This window comes from Petromyzon marinus, chromosome 1 (assembly GCF_048934315.1).
Source record: "Petromyzon marinus isolate PM22_M1 ecotype Great Lakes invasive population chromosome 1, UKy_Petmar_22M1.pri1.0, whole genome shotgun sequence".
In the NCBI taxonomy this organism is placed as follows: domain Eukaryota; kingdom Metazoa; phylum Chordata; class Hyperoartia; order Petromyzontiformes; family Petromyzontidae; genus Petromyzon; species Petromyzon marinus.
The window spans coordinates 9,403,562-9,413,095 of record NC_133667.1 but is presented as its reverse complement, the minus strand read 5'-3'; positions in this window follow the sequence as shown (position 1 = coordinate 9,413,095).

Below are 9,534 nucleotides of genomic sequence, written 5' to 3'. Positions count from 1 at the left end.
TCCCTCGCTCACATGTAAACCTCTTTGCATCAGCAACACATGCACCCTGTCACTCGATTATCCTCACATCCGATCTTAACCCCTCTTGAGACTATTCACGCACTCACCCAACTATCTCAAACAATGAATCTCTTAACCACTTTCTGACTCGCTCAAAAAACCCATTCACTGTTTAATTGCTCGTCCTCCGTTCTCATTTAAACCTGTTAGTGTGTTTCCACCTTACTTAATCAGCAACTTGTTCACTCACGCACCATCTCAACCACTCTCACCCAAATTTCGATTTAAAGCTTTCGTGACTGCAAGGATTCATCTTCTTTGGTTCTTTCGGTAAAGTCACGTAGAATGAGAATAAAATAATAAATTGATAAAATAAAATAATAAAATTCTCACGACGTTTCGGCCACAACACAAGCGGCCTTAATCAGGTGAAGGGACGAGACTGGCTGAGAATTTTATTGTGTTATTTTATCAATTTATTTTATTTTCGTTCTACGTGATTTTACTGAAAGAACCAAAGAAGACACTCTCACCCACTCACCTTCCTCAATCATACACCCTCATCCAACTATTCGCTCATGCACCCACCTACTCAACCTATTATATTATCCGCGTACTCACCCATTCATCATGCCGTGTTCAATAAATCTGCCACCACATTATTATTTTCTATCTCTTAAATTAACCGCCGTCGCTACCACAGAAACCTGGATCGCCCCCTCTAACACCGCCGCCACCCCCTGCTACCCTTTCACCCTCCTCCTTTGCCCACACCCCTCTTCGGGTGGACAAAGGTGGAGGCGTAGGCTTGCTCAATCATCCATCCTGGATCCCTAAACCTACACTCCCCTCTAAGATGTCCTTCCCCTCCTTTGAACTCCAATTATCCTTCCCTTTCCCCGATTGCCACCGACCCCCGCCCTGCATCTGACCACCTCTCCCTCACCTTACCCAGTCCACCGCTTCCAAACCTCATCCTACCCCACCACTTTCTTTCCCGCAATCTCCGCTCACTAGACTCTACATCCCTAATCCCCCGGATCACTTTATCCCTCCCTTAATTGCCCTCTTTTTCCTCCCTCAACCTGGACACTGCCTCTGCCATCTTACACGCCACCATTAATTCATCACTCAACTCCTTGCTCCCCTGCACCCTCACACCCACCACCCGAAGCCCCCCCAGCCCTGGCTAAACCCCTCCATCCAATGGAGCCGTCGCTCTATGCGCAGGTCAGAGTATACGTGGATAGGACTTCCTTCCCCCTCTTCCTTCTCTTACCTCTCCCTCCGGCCATTCCTATCTTCGTTGGAAATAATCAAACAGAACTCCTTCCACACATTAATTTTCTCTCATCCCTGCCTACACTTCTCTACCCTTAATACTCCCCCCCCCCCCAACTCCTCCCCGCCCTTTCAACTGGCGTCTCTGCCCTATTCATCAATTCCAAAACGAATGCCATTCGCTCCTCTTTCCCAGTTTCTCCATCCTCCAACCTGCTTCTTCTGCGCTCAACCCTTCACCAACTCCCTCCTCCTGCCCTCACCGACTTCCCCCGGGTGATCCTGGAGGAACTCTCTGTTACCATCTCCAAAGTCCATCTCAATACCTTCACCCCTTGACCCTATCCCTGCTTCCACTCTTCCATCCATCCTTCCTTCATTCTATCCTTCTCTTCTTACTCTCCCTTTTCAATTCTTCTCTATCCTCCGGTGCCTTTCCTGTTAATTTCAAGTCTGCCATCATCACCCAATTCATTAAGAAACCCTCCCTCGATGCCAACTGCATCTCCAACTACCGTCCGATTTCCCTGCTTCCCTTCCTCTCCAAAGTTCTCAAGCGTCTTGTCCACTCCCGACTCACCAACTTCATCTGCACCCACTCCCTCTACCCACTCCACCAGTCTGGTTTTCGTCTACTCCACAGAAACCACCCTCATTATCATTCAGAACCACCTGACCAACTCGGCGCACGCACGTTTCTCCCCAATCTTCATTCTTCTCGACCTCTCCTCGGCGTTGGACACTGTCCATCATCCCACTCTTCTCTCTCTAATCTGGGCATTTCCGGTACTGCTTTATCATGGCTCCAATCATATCTCTCTTCGCGCTCATCATCGGTCTCCTTCAATCACTCATGTTTCCCTCCTTTCCCCGTCACAACACGTGTTCCCCAGGGCTCTGTCCTGGGCCCCCCTTCTCTTCTCTCTCCACATCTCCCCTCTTTGAAGCACTAATCTCCTCCTTTAACTTATCCCACCACACAACATTTCAAATATACTTATCTTTCTCCACTTTCACTCCGGACCTTCTTGTATTTCAACCTGCCTAACTTCCCTTCAGTCTTGGATGTTGCTTCACTTTCCTGCCATCAACCCCTCTAAAACCCAGGTTATTTTTTTCCCTGCTGCTCTTTCCCCTGCACCCACTCCCACCATCATCTCCCCCCCCCCCCCCCCCCATTCTCACTCATCCCTGTCCCCTCTGCCCGCAACCTTGATGAGAGGTTGCAAAATATGACCTCTCATCACTCAGTCCACCGCCAAACTACTGATAAACTCTCTAATTTCCCCTCGTTTAGACCACTGCAACTGTCTCCTACTCGGTCTCTCAGCCAACGCATTCATTCCACTGCAACAGATCCAAAATGCGTCTACAACAAAAATGCATCTACAACCTACCATACTGCTCCTGCACCTCCACCCTTCTAGAAATGCACCGACTCCCCATATACTATCGGTGTCTGTTTAAGCTCCTTACGCTAGTTCATACATCTCTCCATGCCTTGCCCCACCGTACCTCACTTCTCTTGTCTCATATTGTCTGCTCCGACTCCTACTGGTTCCCCCCTCTACCTTGTGAACAATCCCCCGTTTCCGCTCCTATTCCCTACTTGCCCCTCTTGCACTGGAACAAATTTCACCTCCACATTAAGTAGCAAGCACCCTCCCTGTCTTGATTCCGCTCCTCCCTCAAGACCCACCTCTTCTCCCTTTCCCATCCTTACCTCCATCCCTAGGTACCCCAGTAATTCCTGTACCCACTAACATCCCTCCCCATACCCTTCCCGATTCGCCATATCACTGTACCACTCAAATCTTTTGATTTAAAGCTTTCGTGACTGCAGTAATTCATATTCTTAGCTCTTTCGGTAAAGTCACGTTGAAGGGAAACAATAAAATAATAAAAAATATATAAAACAATAAAAATTCTCACGACGTTTCGACCATCTGGACGTTTCGACCAGATGACCAGATGGTCGAAACGTCTGGTCGTCATCAGATGACGACCAGATGACGACCGTTTGTGTTATGGTCGAAACGTCGTGAGAATTTTTATTGTATTATATATATTTTATTATTTTATTGTTTCCCTTCAACGTGACTTTACCGAAAGAGCTAAGAATACACTCAAATCTTGTAAAGCACCTCGGATAAAGGTGCTACAGTATATAAGTTTAAAGATTGAAAAAAAATAAGAATAGGTTTTACCCTTTCTGGCAATAAAACAAGTCTGTGTGTCTCCGTGTCTGTGTTTTGTCTCTCTCAAATTTTGTCCCGCCTGATGACGGTTGCTCGTGTTGCAATCGAAACGTCGTACTCTATTATTAAATTTATTTTCTTTCTACGTCAATTTACATGAAAGAACCAAAGAGCAATAAAACAGCGTGTGTTACGATGTCCAAACACCGAATAGAAACCTTTTGCAAGGAATAAAGTCCGCATTAACCACACACAGTACTTGTAGTGAACGTGCAAACAAATATACTCTGATGAGGTGTTATTCATTTATGGGGTTAAAATAATTTATGTTTTACTTTAGAGTGCAAATAAAGTGTGTGCATTGAAAAACTAGGTTTGGTTTCACCGTGAAAACGTGTAACTTATTTAACTGCTATTTTATTTTACCAGGTAAGGCCCACTAGAGCTATATAGCTGTTTTTTTTTTCATAAGCGACCTGGCCACAAATGAGAGGCCAACAAACGCGGCTTATGTGGAAATTTATCACAGCTAAATAATTGATCTTAGCACATGCTTCTAAATGCGGAGGGGTGGAGGGAGGGGGGGGGGGCAATCGGAGCCTGGAGAAAAATGCACGCGACCACGGGAAGAACATGAAAACTCCAAATATACATGCGTGAGGGTCAGCATCGAAAGCACTTATATCAACAATCATAATGCGAACATTTAGGCAATCAAAATAGGGGTAGCAGGTACGACATTAAATTGTAAATCATGATCACGGCTCTCACCTCGTTCAACTTGAGCGCGTCGGAATGGGCATGACAACACAAATGATAATACTATTCATTAAGGTTATAACTACGTGATTGTTTTAACAGCAGCAATTGTAGTGATGATTGTAACCACAGCGGCCGCTCCGGCACCATGACGGGCGGCGACTTCAGCTTGCCTCTCACTGGTCCGTGCTCATACATTAGCACTGACTGACTTACCCCGTGCAACTCTCCTCCGCCCAGCTCCCACATTGTCTACTCCGACATTAGCACTGGCTGACTTACCCCGTGCAATTCTCCTCCGCCCAGCTCCCACATTGTCTACTCCGACATTAGCACTGACTGACTTACCCCGTGCAGCTCTCCTCCTCCCAGCTCCCACATTGTCTACTCCGACATTAGCACTGACTGACTTACCCCGTGCAGCTCTCCTCCGCCCAGCTCCCACATTGTCTACTTCTACATTGGCACTGGCTGACTTACCCCGTGCAATGTAGCTGCTACCACAGAGGCAACTTAGTTTGGAGAAACCAAACGACATGTCTCGGACCGCATTCGTGAACACAAAGCAGACCTGAAACACGGTAGGACCAACACCTCGGCCGTGGCAGACCACTGTTATAATTCAGTAGGTTCACATGACATTGACTTCTCCAAGACAGAGGTTCTTTGCAAGCCATCTGGCTACCATAAGAGATTCGTTCATGAGGCTATCCACATATACAAACATAAAAACAATTTCAACTGAGAAGATGGATTCTGGCTTAGCAATCATTGGAAGGATTTGATAAACCATTTCGGGTCTTAATTGATTGATCACGCTTAAGGTGGCTTTCAGACCGCATCCATTATTTTTCGTCTCCCCCCTCCTCTTTTCCGAACATAGATGGACTCGTCCATCTGTCAAATCGCTATCCGTGGTGCTAACGTTAAAAAAACGCCACTTTTTTCAAAATTTCTTGTTGTGGTTTTCACACCTGATGATGATTGCTTGTGTTGCAGTCGAAACGTCGTGAGAATTTTATTGTTTTATATTTGTATTATTTTATTGTTTCCCTTCTACGTTACTTTACCGAAAGAACCAAGAATATGGTATACAGGTCTTGGGTTCGATCCCGACCACTGATGTCTGCTGTAAATTTGGAGTTTGCGTGTCTCTCCCTCTCTCATCATCATCACGGTGGCCAGGATGTTAACTACCTCGCCTGATATACAGGACGTCGTGGGTTCGATGCCGAACCTGATGCCTGCTGTATAAATGGAGTTTGCGTATCTCTCTCTCATCATCATCACGGTGGCCAGGAGATGTTTACTACCTCGCCTCGTATACACGACGCCTTGGGTTCGATGCCAAATCTGATGCCTGCTGTATATTTGGAGTTTGTGTGTCTCTCTCTCATCATCAGGGGGGCTAGGAAATGTAAACTACCTCGCCTCGTATACAGGAGGTCGTGGGTTCGATCTCAACCCCTGATGCCTGCTGTATATTTGGAGTGTGCGTGTCTCTCTCTCTCTCTCATCATCACGGTGCCTAGGAGATGTAAACTACCTCGCCTCGTATACAGTACGTCTTGGGTTCGATGCCAAATCTGATGCCTGCTGTATATTTGGAGTTTGCGTGTCTCTCTCTCTCATCATCATCATCACGGTGGCCAGGAGATGTTAACTACCTCACATCGTATACAGGAGGCCGTGGGTTCGATCTCAACCCCTGATGCCTGCTGTATATTTGGAGTTTGCGTGTCTCTCTCTCTCTCTGATCATCACGGTGGCTAGGAGATGTTAACTACCTCGCCTCGTATACAGGACGTCTTGGGTTCGATGCCAAATCTGACGCCTGCTGTATATTTGGAGTTTGCGTGTCTCTCTCTCTCTCTGATCATCACGGTGGCTAGGAGATGTTAACTACCTCGCCTCGTATACAAGACGTCTTGGGTTCGATGCCAAATCTGACGCCTGCTGTATATTTGGAGTTTGCGTGTCTATCTCTCTCTCATCATCACGGTGCCTAGGAGATGTAAACTACCTCGCCTCGTATACAGTACGTCTTGGGTTTGATGCCAAATCTGATGCCTGCTGTATATTTGGAGTTTGCGTGTCTCTCTCTCTCTCATCATCATCACGGTGGCCAGGAGATGTTAACTACCTCGCCTCGTATACAGGAGGCCGTGGGTTCGATCTCAACCCCTGATGCCTGCTGTATATTTGGAGTTTGCGTGTCTCTCTCTCTCTCTCTCTGATCATCACGGTGGCTAGGAGATGTTAACTACCTCACCTCGTATACAGGACGTCTTGGGTTCGATGCCAAATCTGACGCCTGCTGTATATTTGGAGTTTGCGTGTCTATCTCTCTCATCATCATCACGGTGGCTAGGAGATGTTAACTACCTCGCCTGGTGTACAGGAGGTCGTGGGTTCGATCTCAACCCCTGATCCCTGCTGTATATTTGGAGTTGGCGTGTCTCTCTTTCTCTCATCATCAGGGTGGCCAGGAGAAGTTAACTACCTCGCCAGGTATACAGGACGTCTTGGGTTCGATGCCAACCCCTGATGCCTGCTGTATAATTGGAGCTTGCGTGTCTCTCTCTCATCATCATCACGGTGGCCAGGAGATGTTAACTACCTCGCCTGGTATACAGGAGGTCTTGGGTTCGATCTCAACCCCTGATGCCTGCTGTATAATTGGAGTTTGCGGTGTCTCTCTCTCATCATCATCAGAGGGGCCAGGAGATGTTAACTACCTCGCCTGGTATACAGGAGGTCTTGGGTTCGATCTCAACCCCTGATGCCTGCTGTATAATTGGAGTTTGCGGTGTCTCTCTCTCATCATCATCAGGGTGGCCAGGAGATGTTAATGACCTCGCCTGGTATACAGGAGGTCTTGGGTTCGATCTCAACCCCTGATGCCTACTATATAATTGGAGTTTGCGGTGTCTCTCTCTCTCATCATCATCAGGGTGGCTAGGAGATGTTAACTACCTCGCATGGTATACAGGAGGTCGTGGGTTCGATCTCAACCCCTAATGCCTGCTGTATATTTGGAGTTTGCGTGTCTCTCTCTCTCATCACGGTGGCTAGGAGACGTTAACTAGCTCGCCTGGTATACAGGACGTCTTTGGTTCGAACTCAACCCCTGATGCCTGCTGTATATTTGGAGTTTGCGTGTCTCTCTCTCTCTCATCATCATCAGGGTGGCTAGGAGATGTTAACTACCTCGCCTCGTATACAGGATGTCTTGGGTCAGATGCCAAATCTGATGCCTGCTGTATATTTGGAGTTTGCGCGTCTCTCTCTCTCTCAGCATCATCACGGTGGCCAGGAGATGTTAACTACCTCGCATGGTATACAGGAGGTCGTGGGTTCGATCTCAACCCCTGATCCCTGCTGTATATTTGGAGTTTGCGTGTCTCTCTCTCTCATCATCATCACGATGGCTAGGAGATGTTAACTACCTCGCCTGGTATACAGGAGGTCGTGGGTTCGATCTCAACCCCTGATCCCTGCTGTATATTTGGAGTTTGCGTGTCTCTCTCTCTCTCATTATCAGGGTGGCCAGGAGATGTTAACTACCTCTCCTGGTATACAGGACGTCTTGGGTTCGATGCCAACCCCTGATGCCTGCTGTATAATTGGGGTTTGCGTGTCTCTCTCTCATCATCATCACGGTGGCCAGGAGATGTTAACTACCTCGCCTGGTATACAGGAGGTCTTGGGTTCGATCTCAACCCCTGATGCCTGCTGTATAATTAGAGTTTGCGTGTCTCTCTCATCATCATTACGCTGGCCAGGATATGTTAACTACCTCGCCTGGTATACAGGACGTCTTGGGTTCGATGCCAAATCTGACGCCTGCTGTATATTTGGAGTTTCCGTGTCTCTCTCTCTCTCTCATCATCATCACGGTGGCTAGGAGATGTTAACTACCTCGCCTGGTATACAGGAGGTCGTGGGTTAGATCTCAACCCCTGATCGCTGCTGTATATTTGGAGTTTGCGTGTCTCTTTCTCTCTCTCATCATCAGGGTGGCCAGGAGATGTTAACTACCTCGCCTGGTATACAGGATGTCTTGGGTTCGATGCCAACCCCTGATGCCTGCTGTATAATTGGAGTTTGCGTGTCTCTCTCTCATCATCACCACGGTGGCCAGGAGATGTTAACTACCTCGCCAGGTATACAGGAGGTCTTGGGTTCGATCTCAACCCCTGATGCCTGCTGTATAATTGGAGTTTGCGGTGTCTCTCTCTCTCATCATCAGGGTGGCTAGGAGATGTTAACTACCTCGCCTGGTCTACAGGAGGTCTTGGGTTCGATGCCAACCCCTGATGTCTGCTGTATAATTGGAGTTTGCGGTGTCTCTCTCTCTCATCATCATCAGGGTGGCTAGGAGATGTTAACTACCTCGCCTGGTATACAGGAGGTCTTGGGTTCGATGCCAACCCCTGATGCCTGCTGTATATTTGGAGTTTGCGTGTCTCTCTGAATTTTTGTTTAGATCCTCCAGGTTTGTCCCCTCCACATTTAAAATCATCATCACGCCATTTTAGAATATTTGGCTGCTGTAAATGTCCACGTGACGATAAAGGCACTTCGTTGAATCGTTGAGCTATCAATTGTGGCCAGGTGGCTTCTGAAAAAGAGCTAAATAGCTTAAGTGGGCCTTACCTGGTAAAATAAAAATTGTTTAATAGTTTAGTTTATTTAGTATTAGATTTAAAAAACAACAACTCTGACCTGAATTTCGATTTAAAGCTTTCGTCACTGCAGAGATTCATATTCTTGGTTCTTTCGGTAAAGTCACCACGTAGAAGGGAAATAATAAAATAATAAAAATTAAACAATTAAATTCTCAATCGAAACGTCGTGAGAATTGTTTTATTATTTTATTATTTCCCTTTGTGACTTTACCGAAAGAACCAAAAGAATATGAAACTGTGACCTGTGCCAATATTTTTTTTTATGAAACAAACTCTTATTTTACAATAATACAATAAAAGTGACCTAGCAATAATTATTATTGAATTCTAGATTTGAAGTTTTCGTGACTGCAATGATCCATACTCTTTAGTTCTTTAGGTAAAAGTCACGTAGGAAAAAAATAATAATAATAAAAAAATATATACTTTATTTTTTATTATTGCTTTACCTAAATAATTATTATTTAATATTAAACATCTCACCAGGCAATAACTTCTGAATTCGCCAAATGGCGCGCGCCGTGGAAAAGCGCGGGAAAAGGCAAACGAGGCGAGGCGCGCGCCCCCGCCCCGCCCCTCCCCCCCCGCCCCGCCCCTCCCCCTAT